Genomic DNA, 14,997 nt, shown 5'->3' on the forward strand with positions numbered 1-14,997 from the left:
ATTAATTTTTATCGTTATTTTATCGTTTTTCCATCGTTTATCGTTTTTCTACTATGAACTGTCTGTATGTCCATGATCACTACTCGTAGTAAGTACACATCACACTTATAACCCTAACCTTCTCATTAGCCATAATTTTTTTTAATATAATAATATAATCTGGTTTGGTTTCTTCAGTCAAGAATAATGGCTACTAGGAAAGTTCAATGTTTGTGTGTCAACTTCCATCATTCTTATCTCAGGCTCGGATATCCAATAAGTCCTAAGCTTAGTACGAACCAGATAAGTTTTAGACTGAATCAACCATGATTCAAGTATGTAACTTACTTATTAACCGATTACAATAACGGAGGAGGTTCTCAATTAAACCGTTTGTTTTTATTATGAAAAGTGTCAAAAACCTATTAAATTTGCACATTTTATATGATATAATTCTCTATTGGTAGGTTCTTCTAGTCATTTTAGTTAGAGGATAAATTTTTATTAATTATTATTCGTATTACATTAATTAAGTGCCGTGCGGTTGGAGCACTTCAGAATAGAACCACTCCATATCTTTCCCATGGATGTCGTAAAAGGCGACTAAGGGATAAGCTTAACTTGGGATTCCCCTTGTAGGCGATGGGCTAACAACCTGTCACTATTTAAATCTCAATTCCATCATGAAACCATTATACAGCTGAACGTGGCCTTTCAGTATTTACGAGACTGTTGGCTCTGTCTACCCTGCAAAGGATATAGCCGTGCCTATCAGAGTATGTAGAGTATTGAAAAAAATCATTTAAAATATTTTTTTTTGTCACTAAATGAACAAACTTATAACTATTTAAAAAATTTAATTAGGACCTTGGTTACCAGGCAGGTACATATATATATTTTGCTTCATTTTCCAGACTTATTTGCGACAAGCGTTAATGCGTGCTACAAATCGATTAACAACCTGTACAAAATCGGTAATATTTAATGAAATATTGTCAAACCTATCGCTACCCTTATTTACCCTTGACCTTAGTCATTTCCAAAAATAAACAGTTTGATCTATAAATCGTGTACGGTACAATATGGTACTTACTGGTTGCTATAATTTCATAATGATACCATATTTACACCATATTACTACTAGAGCGGTATAATAAGAAAAATCCCTTCAATTTCTATTCCCGCGGGAATTTTGAGAAGTCCTCTTTAAATAACCTGCTTAAGAAGAATACCCCCAGACCACACAGAGAACTTGCATGTCCAATTTCAAATGACAAGACCAGATGTGCTGTAGGTTGCTATTTCAGTCAGTCAATTAGTGTACTACTACGTGATGAAGCAAATCATTAACTACTTCAAAATAACATAAAGCGTCTATAGAAGCTTGACTTAAATCGAAAATCTATTGAATGCATTAAATATTTTACTCGGGAATTCTTGGAAAATCTTTGTTTAGTTTAAGCCTACGTCATTACAGATCTCCATATAAAAAAAGTTATTTTATCTGTGGTTTCTTATATTACACTCGAATTTTGGTTCCAATAAAAAAAAATGTGAGAATTTCATGAAATTGTCGCTTTATTTAGAAAACAAACTGGAATGAAGAATTCTACACCGTAATCTCGGGATTAGCGGTGGAGGGATTCTAAAGTTCAATCACTAGTGCAGTGAGGGATTTAGTGACGTACCTCCCTCGCCTAAGATTATTTTAATTTGATTTTACACCTGACACGAGCATTCTCTTTATTTGTTACTAGAGAGGCGCCCGCGGCTACGCCCGCATAAAACGAAAAATCCCGTTATCTCCGGTGGGAAATTCAAAATAACCTTTCTTAGTTGACGTTCTCAAGTAACAATACACTTTTTCGCCAAATTTTATCTTTATCGACCCAGTAGTTTTGGAGATATCGTGATGAGTGTGTACGTGAACGAGTGTCTCAAAGAGCAAACTGAGACTATCCGATCGTTAGTCTCAGTTTGCCCTTTGTTGGTATGACTTCGGCTGAACGTTTCAGTCTTTTCAAGGCGGTTGGCTTTGTCTTCCCCGTAAGGGAGTGGTCATGTATAAGTATAACTTCTTTATTTTTAGTTCAAAAGAAGACTTCAACTTATAAAATACTGTTTTTCCTCAATAGACAAAGCAACTCACAACAGCTAAATGTGGCCTATCAGTCTTTCAAGACTACTGGCTCTGTCTACCCCGCAGCGGAAACAGACGTGATTATATGAATGAGGTCACGACGTAGTTTAAACATTTTTTTAATAATTTAATAACATGAAAGTAAAATAAAAAAAAAATACACAAAATTCTGTGGCAGATGTAAAATGGCCGCCATAAAAATTAATTAAGAGTAAAGTTGCTAAGTATAATGAAAAAAAATTAAGAAAAAAAGTAATTAAAATTATGAATAAAGTGAGTAACATAAAAGAATCCACATTATCATAATCTGTATTATACCTACCTCAAATTGCGAAGGGAAAGCTACGTACTTACGTAGTACATAATTAATGGGCCGCATTCTTCAGCAAGAATGAATTTCTTATAAGACGTTGATTAGATTTTGTTATAAGAAACCGTAAAAATATAACACTATAGAGAGAGGCGCTTCATATTATAATAAAATTGATGGAAATAAATAAAAAAAATACTATAGCGATTTCTCGAATAGCGAAATTTTCCAGCTAAACGTGGTTTTTCGAGACTGATTCTGTTTACGCCGTAAGAAACGAAGGACGAGATATTATGTATGAAATTTTATTTGGAATGTAAAATACATTAAGATGCCTTACTCGAAGAAGCCAAGGTTAGTCTAAGTCGACTAGAGATACTAAAAGACATCTCACAGTCACCAGAAAATAACAAGAACCGCAAGTTTATGAACTTTCTAGGAAATTTATAAACTTTTGTGAGATTCCAAAAGAGAGAAAATAAAAGGAGTTGTTACTTCTATCTATATCTTACGTCCACATTTTACAAAATGTATCAATTTGCAACCTTTCCTGATAAATTTGTAAACTAACAGATACCCATTCGGCAGCATATTCTAAACGGTTCGAACAATTACAGACGAGCTTTTAATTTTACATAACATATAATAAAATAGAATAACATCTATAATCCTTGCGGGGTAGACAGAGCCAAATGTCATCAAAAGACTGAAAGGCCACGTTCAGCTGTTTGGCTCAACGACAGAATTGACATTCAAATATTGACAGGTCGCTAGCCCATCGCCTAAAAGAGGAATCAATTAGTTAATTAATCAATCAATTTAATTCTACGTTTCTTTAAATACGGAAAATAACACACAGCTCTCTGCTTATTTGTATTTCCTTTCAACAGAAGAGAGGGAGAAAGAGACAATCGTTAAATAAACAAGAATAGGGTTCCCGCTAGATTAGCAATGCAAGACACTCGTAAATCCCCCTTTATACACGGTTAACAGGAAATTAGGAGGCTCAATGAGTGTGTGTGTGTGCCTTAATTACATCTAAGGGGGTGTGATACGGAAAGTTTATTCGTCGATTTATAATTTCTTCAATGTAAGCTGTGAGCTAAGAGCAGCTTTATTTTATATATTTATATTATATGCCGTGTGGTTCCCGGCACCAATACAAAAAAGAATAGGATCACTCCATCTCTTTCCCATGGATGTCGTAAAAGGCGACTAAGGGATAGGCTTACAAACTTGAGAATCTTTTTTAGGCGATGGGCTAGCAACCTGTCACTAGTTGAATCTCAATTCTATCGTTAATCCAAATAGCTGAACGTGGCCATTCAGTCTTTTCAAGACTGTAGGCTCTGTCTCCCCCGCAAGGGATATAGACGTGACCATATGTATGTATTTTCAGGCATCAAAGGCATTACGTACGATGCATTTATAGAAAGCTTTGTAAGAGGCAGATGCATTAAATTTTGTCAGTTGGTCAGTAGTGTCCTGAAATTTTGGCAGTATTATTTTATGCAATAAAAAGAAACCGCATGATAATCGGTTTACCAACTTATAAACTTATCGCCATAGACTCAGGGTGGATGAAGTTTATAACAGTGATGCAAAGAATTAATAAGTACCTACTTACTCACATTTAGATAATATAATTCGCTGAATAGCATATCAGTTGTTTTACCTGAAAAAGGAAAACAATAATTAGTATTATTCGCTATTTGTTTTGTAATTTAACCAGTTTTGTTTTTTAAAAATATTAAAATACAAAAGCAGTTTTCAATTTCACAAAATAATAACATTTACAGACAAAAAAAAAATTTTAATTATAAACCAAAACCGAACGAAATTTTTAAAGGTTATGTCGGTAAAAGACAAACACTAATGAAGTCTCATTAGGAGTATATACGGAATTAAAATATAAACAGGATTAATTAAAATTATACACATATAAGTATTCATAAAAAAAATATCACGGCTTATCCCTTACGGGATAGACAGAGCCAGGTCTCTAAAATACTGAAAGGCCTAGTTCATCTGGTTCGCTTTATGATGGAACCAAGTTTCTAGGTTGCTAGCCCATTGCCTAAAAGAAGAATCCCTTAAAAGATCCCTAATTTCCCTAATTTTTTTAAACACCATCCAAATTTCACAATCATGTGACACAAAATTTCCTGAAAGCGATAAAAAATATAAAAGCGATTATCTTTTCAGGCTGTTCAAAGAGATATTTCGATAAACACAGGTAGCAAATAAATCCTTAAACTAACTCAATCTCTTCATAGACCAATATATAAAGGGTACCACAACCTGTTTCCCCCCTACATTCAATAAACCCGACCACTGAACGTGACCCTTGTTTTGATGGAGAAATCACAAGCGATCAAACTTACCTACTGCTACGGCGGAACTATCGAAATCTGAATAATAAATTCTGTTTCTGTGAGTGGGACAGAGTTGAAGTTTCAGTATGATACATACAAACATATAATCACGTCTATATCCTTTGCCGGGTAGACAGAGCCATCAGTCTTGAAAATACTGATAGGCCACGTTCAGTTCACTCAAAGGCCACGTTTACGACATCCATGGGAACGAGATGGAGTGGTCCTATTTTTTTTTTATTGGTGCCGGGAACCACATGGCATCATAATACAATCCTACAAAAGTTATCCATAAAAAGCCTTTGGTCATATAAGTGGACACTCTAAGATGTCGTAAGAACTGACACTGACTAATGCATTGGAAATTTTAGACAGATTGCTCGAAAATAGTTTTTCAGAAGAAAGTTCAAACAGTTTTTACGAAATAGATTCATTTATTTAGTATATAAATCTAATATTGTGAATGAACATCGCGCTGTGTCATCTTAAGGCTATAAATATTATATCGGTTTAGGTGCATCCATCATTCGCAATGACGGAAGGGGCAGTTGGTTGGCGGTTAGATGGATAGAATTGAGAGATGATAAACTTTTATGTCATAAACTGAAAGTATCGATGAAGCACCAAGAAGAAACGTGATTAGTTGTTTGAAAACATATAAAATTAAGTTATTATGTTATTAAAGAAATGTACGGGAATATTTATTTACATAAAAATGCTTATATTTATTTAAAAAAATTACAGGTCTCTTTAGCCTATGAAAATACATGAAAACATGCTTTTTCCCTGAAGGGATAGGCAGAGCCTAAATCCTGATACTTCTATTTACACACTTAAACACAAAACACTTTTAATAAATATATTTGTTTATTTTTATAGAATTTGTATGGATAACACGTTATATTCAATTATATAAAAATGTACTGAACTTGTCTAGAAATTTATAACTACTGACACATAAAAAAAACTAACTAAACTTCTAAAAATAACAGCAAAATTCTTCACTTTGAGCACGATCTTCCTGACAGTAAATATACAAGAATAACCTACGATGAAAAACTACAATATTTCCGACCAACGCGACCTCACAAACGCTATACAAAAACCTCACAACAAAATACACAAATCACCCAGCTGAAGGACCTCAACAAAGGCCCATCAGGACATTTGCCGGTCTTATCGAACCTGCGACCCGGAGCCAGAGGGTCGCCATTCTGCCGGGAGCCTGTGATTTTTATTTTGGGAACGCACCCTTTTGGGTTGAGATTGAGATTCGAGATATTTTTTATCGATATCGATGTTAAAAATTTTGCCCATTTGTTTGACAAAGCCCGCTATTGCTGTTTTTAGATTGAAAGACACATGATTTTCGCGCAGATTGTCCGTTTTATGCGTTGAAACTTCACTTTAAGAGAAAGGCTTATAAAATTGGGATTCTTCTTTCAGCCTGTCAATATCTGACTCTGTTTTTTATTGGGCATTCGAGTCTTTTTAAGACTATTAAGTCTATCTACCCTGTAAGGGAAAGAGATGTGATGTAAAGTATATCGATTCATGTGATTGATAATATCGACAATATTTTATCGATAAATTGTGACAAGCCTATCACATGCGGTAAAATCAAATATTGTTTCAGGTTGTTTTCTCGCAACCACGGCAACATTTTGCTGTTCATCGGCGGAAAAACATAATTTTATGTTGTTTACATTCGGTATTGGTTGATATTTACGTTATATCATATCGCGTTGATTTACCTATGAGCAAATAAATTAAATGTTTTAAATGCGAAAGTTTGAGTAGTTATCTATGTATTAGTCTTTATTATTTAAGTTAAAAACTTTGATTTTTACTACGGCTAGGATACAATTAGTACGCAGGCAAGCGATGCCGCAGTGAGACACCGAGAATAGAATAGAATAGAATAGGTTTATTTTCAAAATTGGATACAAGAGACGTCACATCACTAAAATCTTATTATAACTACTACCGCTTACAAAGCGCATGTAAGTAGATGTAGAAGAAGCTGCGAAAGAAACTACACTGCAGCAACCGAGAGGTAGGTAATACACACTTTTACACAAAATATTTTACGAAAACGTAGCATGGACTGAGGTAGTTCCAAATTTTGTACTTATTTTCAGTAGGTAAGTATTATTTCTTAAATAAAAAAAAAAAATGCCAAAGGTATCCTCAGTGAAGTAATAATAAAAAAAAACCATTAAAAATGCCAACCTGTACAAGAGTACCCTCTTAATCTGGTCAGCGATTGAGGTCAACCTAAGATCCCTTCCACCCTAGAAGGGTTAAAAATAAAATGCGCCCTTTTGATAAAACAAAGAGAATTAATTAAATATTGCCTGAGTTAATTACATTTCACCTACCTACTTGGAAAGCGCAGAGTAAATACATAATGATATAAGCTTCTTACGTAGAATTGGATACTTATAACCTAATTAGTTACTAGCTAATGGCCTAGTTATCTCCTAGTTTTTTCGCGCTAAATGCGGCGTTTCCCGTACCATGCCTTGGCATAGCTGAAGATTGAAAAATACCACGATTAAGCCAGTACGCAAGCTATTGTTACTCTCCCGTGGGAAATCATAGGAAGCACGCACATGGATATTTGATAACTTATCTCATATTCAAAAAGTGTGCCGTGTGGTTCCCGGCACCAGTACAAAAAAGAATAGGACCATTCCATCTCTTTCCCATGGATGTCGTAAAAGGCGACCAAGGGATAGGCTTAAAAGCTTGGGATTCTTTTTTTGGGCGATGGGCTAGCAACCTGTCATTATTTGAATCTCAATTCTGTCATTAAGCCAAATAGCTGAGCGTGGCCTATCAGTCTTTTCAAGACTGTTCGCTCTGTCTACCCCACAAGGGATATAGACGTGACCATATGTACATATGTATTCAAAATGTTCTCTTTTTTTTCGTTGCTCCTCTCGAAGCCGCTACGAATCTTATGTCTAAGATGTGTAAATTCTTTAAGCCGCTTGAAGTTCACCTTAGACCCCACGAGGTCGGAGTAGCATACCGGACTCATCCCGAGGGGTTCCACATTATCTAAAAGATTCCTACGCGCACCAACAAGAGCAGACTACATACATACATATGTTCACGTCTATATCCCTTGCGGGGTAAACAGAGCCAACAGTCTTGAAAGGACTGAATGGCCACGTTCAGCTATTTGGCTTACTGATAGAATCGAGATTCAAATAGTGACAGGTTGCCAGCCCATCGCCTAAAAAAGAATCCCAAGTTTGTAAGCCAATCCCTTAGTCGCCTTTTACGACATCCATGGGAAAGAGATGGAAAGGTCCTATTCTTTTTTGTATTGGTGCCGGGAACCACACGGACAGCAGACTACATCGAGTAAATAAATCATCGACGTAGCTCACTAACTTCTTGGTACTTCCCAAAAGCTATAGAATATTCGTCCGGGAACTGCCGAGTTGTTATGAATGTTGAATCGGGTCCGGTGCACAGAGCACTAAACGGCAGCCTATCGTGATGGCCCTTGCTCTGTGGACTGTTCAATGTTGCAGTGCTAACTGCATTTGTAAGAGATTCAATTTCGGTGCTTGTAATTTTTTTTTTTTCATGAGCTAGTACCTAATAGAAAGTACCTATATTCCACATCGTCGGAGATTTCGAAAACATTTATAGAGGCAGATATTGTATTCATTAGAATCGTTCTAATGTTAATCTGTGTTCATGGTTCTGAATTATACAAGTTTATGATTGCGTAAATTAAACATCGTAATTTTCACATTAATCTATACATATAATAAATCTGTAGAAGGGTCAATTCTGTACATTGAAAATATTGAAAAAATAAATAGCAGGGGGTGTTACTGGATCGATACCAAACACAAATATGTGATTAAAAAAATTTTTGTCTGTCTGTCTGTATGTTCAGGCATCACGTGAAAACTAACGGTTCGATTTTGATGAAACTTGGTATAATTATACCTTATTATCCTGGGCATAAAATAGGATACATTTTATCCTGGAAAAATATGTAGAAAAAAAATCTTAATTTTTCAGTTTATCCATAGACGTTGTTCTGTAGAACCGCGAACACACGTTACGTTACCCGCAGTGAATTCAGCGCCGTAACCTGTATCGCCGAAAGTCGAATTTAGCTTGAACCGTTTGCGCCACACGCGGGCTGCTACTAATTACTATGAAAAACAAATACTTTAGTCCGGTCAATCTAGACATTCGAAGCTACATTAATTCCCATCAAGCTGAAAATGAGTATAATTGTTTAAAACACAATCAAAAGCATTATTTCAGAATTCCCAATGATTCCGGTTTAAGGAAAAATAAAAAAAGGTAAAAAATTGGGTATTTCGAGATTTTCTTCAAAACGGTAAGTTTTATCGGAAAATTACCTCCGATATAAATTTTAGATCATAAAGTTATCTATAAAAAAGGTATCGATATTTTTTTTCAATAAAGCTACCGTTTCTGAGATATAACGATGCAAAAAGTTGCAAGCGTCATAATATGCACACGTTTCCACGCCACCTCTGAGGTAGTGTACTATTAGCGCGTCTTTTTAACATTTTTATTATTAAACTTGAAAAAGTCTGAAATAGGTTAAAATAAACGATTTTGGAATAAATGTTTTCACTACGCAGTGGCACTGAAAACTAACTTTCGCATTTATTATTAAAAAAAAAAGAATAACCCTAAGTGAAGAAAATCATCTTAATCTATAAAAGAGATTACAATTAAATCAAATTAAAACTAAAACTACCTACTTATAAAAAGAAAGAAAAAAGATGATTGCAAACAAAAAATTTAATTTATCAATTGTACAGTCCCTACATAGTATCAACATGCGGGAATGTGCCCAGAAGGCTGGCAGCATTGCCAATTTGAATGGCAATGCTGATTCTCTGAGCCAGATAATTTCTAGCCCTCCGGTCAAGAGATACCTCAATCAGCTTTTTCGACAATTTTCGGAAAAGATGATGGGCAGATAGGCCCCCCGGTCCCAGAGTTTCTACCCCAAAAGGTTCAAAAGTATAGGTATTACCGATACCTACATATTTGCGCCTTTCGAGGTTTTTTGCCTCATTTGAGGCAGAACTGGTCTTAGATTTAGTAACCTGAAGATGAGACGGCGCAAGTGTGTTGACACAAGTAGCATCCCACACCAAAGGCCGCCCCAATCTCCAGGGTACCAAAGTCATACCAACCGGTCTCTTGGCATCACCCCGAGCCAGACCGTTTGGTTCTAGAACGACTGGAACATGGATGGTGGCAAGAGCACGGATGATTATATTATTTAGGGCGGCATGGCGCCCTAAACGGCCGGCACTCCTAGGGCATGAGAGGCCGTGGTGTCCATAGCCGTCAACGGTATCCCCGCAAGGACTACTATTATTAAAGACTGAGCATTCTGAGATAAAGCAGGTATACGACCCTAGCCACGTACACAATTAAACAGAGAGACAGTGATGTTGTCTCAATGTTTCACTACAGTATAAATTAAGGAACTGGGTTTCATTATATTTATTTATATTTTATATTTTGAATTCAAGTTAAAGTTACCGACAGAACAATATTTTTACTTATATTAATGCTACACAGAGTATATACGAGACGTGCTTATGCATATTATGACGCTTGCAACTTTTTGCATCGTTATATCTCAGAAACGGTAGCTTTATTGAAAAAAATTATTGATTCCTTTTTATAGATAACTTTGTGATCTACAATCTATGTCTGAGGTAATTTTCCGATAAAACTTACCGTTTTGAAGAAAATCGTGAAAAACCCATTTTTTTACCTTTGACCTTAGGTATTTTTTTTTCCTTTAACCGGTATCATGGGGAATTTTGAAATAATGCTTTTGATTGTATTTTAAACAATTATACTCATTTTCAGCTTGATGGGAATTAATGTAGCTTCATTCTTATTTTTTGGTCTACATTGACCGGACTACTACTACAGAACGCGAGCTCAACAGCAGTAGCTCAATAGAGGGATCTCCTTAATTATTATAGGCCTAGCCGTAATTGGGTCCAATAGATATTAAAAGAGATGTCATTGTCAGAGTTACTCAAAATGGAGAAATAAACCATTCACGCGAAGACCGACATCCGCGCGGACGGAGTCGCGGGGGGAAGCTAGTATATAAATAAATATATTCTTCATCGTTACCTTTTCCCACGTTCTACGTGGGGTCGGCACAGTATTTTAGTTTTTTCCAATTACTTTTTATTAAATAAATATACATACATACATATAGTCACGTCTATATCCCTTGCGGGGTAGACAGAGCCAGAGTCTTGAAAAGACTGATAGGCCACGTTCAGCTTTTTGACTCGATGATAGAATTGAGATTCAAATAGTGACAGGTTGCTAGCCCATCGCCTAAAAGAAGAATCTTAAGTTTATAAGCCTATCCCTTAGTCGCCTTTTACGACATCCATGGGAACGAGATTGAGTGGTCCTATTCTTTTTTTATTGGTGCCGTAAACCACACGGCACTATACTAAACTACTAAGTAAAATATGATAGGATAAACTTGAATTACTCGGCAATTTTCAACCAAACTGCACACAACAGACTCTGAAGCTGGCGACTCGACATGAATGTTATATCAGGCAGCTTGCAGTATCAATGATGCATTTCACTGCACGTTTGTTATGTGCAACGTTTGAGGTTTACATTAGTTCAGCTTACTCTGTAATACACCACAAATAGAGGTAAATAAATTACACAGCTTTTTTTTTACAAAATGATAGAATTGAGATTCAAATAGTGACAGATTGCTTGCCTGTTGCCTAAAAGAAGAATCCCAAGTTTACAAGCCTACCCCTTAGTCGCCTTGTACGACATCCATGGGAAAGAAATGAAGTGATCCTATTCTTGTTTCTAATTATGCCGGGAACCACACGGCACCGGCACGTCACGGCCTATGGTAACCCTATTCAAATAGCACGTTGTCACGGCTGAAGTCTACAGAATAGTGAAGCAACCTCATTCTTAAAATCTAGCGGGCCATTGCATGATTGATGTGATCGCGTCTACTAGACGGACGCGATTCGTTTACAGATGTATGGAATCGCATAGAGTTGATGATACAGCTAATATTTTTCTCCTTTAAGCGGACTCTGGGACAAACTCACTGAATTGAGTTTTTTATACAAGAACTTGTATTAAATTAAACCAGTTCCCGAGCTGAGAACCAAACTTACCAGCTAAACAGCTTGTTTGATTACTCCACTGACACATATACATATTGTCTTGCCAACAATCTTGAAAAGACTGAAACGTCGTTTAGTTATGTGGCTTTATAATGGAATTGAGATTACAATGATTAATACAATAAAAAATACAATGTTTATTAGCCTATACCTCAGTCGCCTTTCACGACATCCATGGAAAACGTATGGTATGTTCCTATTCATTAGTGCCGAGAACCACACGTCACAAATGTTAAACAATTTTCTTAACTTTAACATCGGTTTCATCATCTCTATAAAGTCCTACTCCAGCGCTTCCCAACACACACTCAGCCAGAAAATTATGCTAATATTGTATACCTCCAGCATTTTGGCTGCATGTTACTCTTTTTTTATGCTCTCATATTTTTGATAACTCCGGGCGTTTATCAATTTTCATGCGTTACCGTAGAGTTGTAGTTTATAGGTTTCAAGATATGAGAGTGTTATAGGCAATATAAAGATAGGCGCTAAAATAAAAGACAATTACGGCTTTCGTTTCCTTCTTTACTTTTATTTGCTAACATTTGGTGATATGTTTGAGTATGAACTGATGTGTATCGAAATTTGTATTGTAATAATTTTTATCTTTGACTTTTTTATAATGAAATCTAAATAAATTGTTGGATATAACTATAGGAGTAATGATTCGAATTCCTTAAAATATCTATTTTTTATTTGGGATTGTTTCCTAATCTCAAGAAGCAAGATTAATTGAATCCAATAATATTTTTATGTATCAAAGCGAAAATAATTGAAAACCAATTGTATACATAAATAACAGAAATGTGAAAACGATTGGAAAATGCGATAAAAAAGGGAGCAGACGATGCAATATTTCAATTGTTTATCTGAAAAACGCCATAATAGCATGGCTGTACTCAAAAATGTTCGACCATAGATTTATAAAAGAACAGAAAGGCCGTCGCAGTGGCATAAATAATAGTCTTAAATTTTTTTTATAAGCCTGAACAATTTTTTGTATTTGCATATTATTTTTCCATGCATACACTTATTAACTAAATGGTAATATTTTTAATTTGATTTGAAATCTTGAGTTAGGATTTACAAACCGATAGTTTAAATCCTGTGTCATTATTATAAAACTTAATCCGATTATATTAATTCTTTCTTTCTTTCTTTCTTAATTCTTCGCTTTATCTCGCTCGTCGGTTTGGGGTCTGATAAATACATACATACATACATAAAATCACGCCTCTTTCCCGGAGGGGTAGGCAGAGACTACCTCTTTCCACTTGCCACGATCTCTGCATACTTCCTTCGCTTCTGATAATTGTGGAAATTATACTGATGTCACAAACGTGGAAAACGAAATGGTGTTCCCGTGTCAGATGTCGGACCCGTTTCGTGACTGGACGAATTTAAAAACGCACCGCAAATAATAAATGATTGCCTCGTGGAGACAAGGGCGGCTGGAAAAGTATTTCATTAAACCGCGTTAAAAATTACAACAGTAGGTATTGTTTTATTATTTTTTATGCAAATCTATTTTTCTATTATTAAAAACTATTTCGACTTGCACTGCGCTTTTTTGCTCTTGTTGAGAAAACCAAAGTCATTTGGTCCGATTGTTAGATCTATAATGACTTTTTTGAGTTTAACTACTTACAACGAATTATCAAAGTCATAATATAAAACTAACTTATGAAGTAACTACGTACCTAACGTATGTTTCTTTAAAATGCTTAAGTAACACTAAAAGTTATTATAAGTTATTGATTTAATTTATTATAATTTAATTCTTTATTGTATCATTTACAATTTGTGAAGCACAATAGGCGGATTTAATGCTAATAGCATTATCTAACCGTCTACCATTGGGTTAAGCAAAGAACCTTTATGTGGTATGATATGATAATAAATAACGTATAATAAACATACTTACTATACTATAAATACTAATCAAATCGTCTAGTTATACTGTATGAATGATATAGAGAAAACAAAACGTAAAACATATCTGTGACAACCCTAATGAAAATCCCCGCGCTTTCCCGTAGAATTCCGCTAGCAAATTAAATGTAAATATCTTAAAAAATCGAGTTATATCTCTTAAAAGGAATATTAAATACGTCGTGTTGGGGTTGAAAGAAAATTTTTAAGAGTTCTGTTTTTATAATTCCGCACATTTTAAGGGTTCCGTAAAAATATCTTTTATATATTATGTTCTTTTCTTTTTTTATTGACATAGCTACGTAAAAACTTTTATCGACTGTGGTAATACATTTTTAGTACGAGTCATAATACGGTTAATTTAATCCCGTCGTACTACCGTATTAGAGCTTTTTTGCTATCCAAGTTTATTATTTAATCGTATATATATGAACATACGTATATCACATATTTTATTATTTATCCTTCACGAGGTAGACAGAACCATAGATTTATGAGTGATAATCCCATGTTTATTAGCCCTTTTCCAGGCTTCGGGGCGTGAAGTACCCTTTCTTACTTCTCTCTTTCGACAGTCTTTCCTTAATCTTTTTTTACAGACTACAAGGAAAGAGACTTTACTTTTACACACTTTATTTTTTTCCCCTACACTTTGTTTTTTCCCTACTAGACTATGGCAGCTAAAATTTATAATACCTTAATTTGTTTCCACCACGGCAGGATAACGCTGATTTACCTTTCTAAAAGAGTACTCTATGGAATAGCAATTCAATGGTTGGAACAAAGCCGTAGCCTATCACCGTAACTCCCTAAGGTGCTGTTCTGATAGAAACAGGTAATGAAGTGGCCTCGGTAACTAGCTATGGGATCGACTCTCGATTGTTCTGCAATATTCACACTCAGAATCTATCGCGAACCTTCATTAATAGATTGTAGATTACAGGAGGTAACGTTAAAGTATTTTGGATAATGTGAAACGAATTTCGTAAGGTTAGCTGAATTAAAAGATATATGCTCTTTGTTGCTGGTTAA

At 35.1% G+C, this 14,997-nt stretch overlaps 1 protein-coding gene across 2 annotated transcripts in view; it reads right to left on the bottom strand.

Moving 5' to 3' along the window:
• The window catches only part of LOC106132498 (centaurin-gamma-1A), a 214,968-nt gene that overhangs the window by 87,128 nt on the left and 112,843 nt on the right, over positions 1–14,997 (bottom strand). The window lies entirely within an intron of this gene.

The sequence above is a fragment of the Amyelois transitella genome, chromosome 9, assembly GCF_032362555.1.
Source record: "Amyelois transitella isolate CPQ chromosome 9, ilAmyTran1.1, whole genome shotgun sequence".
NCBI classification, from domain to species: Eukaryota; Metazoa; Arthropoda; class Insecta; order Lepidoptera; family Pyralidae; genus Amyelois; species Amyelois transitella.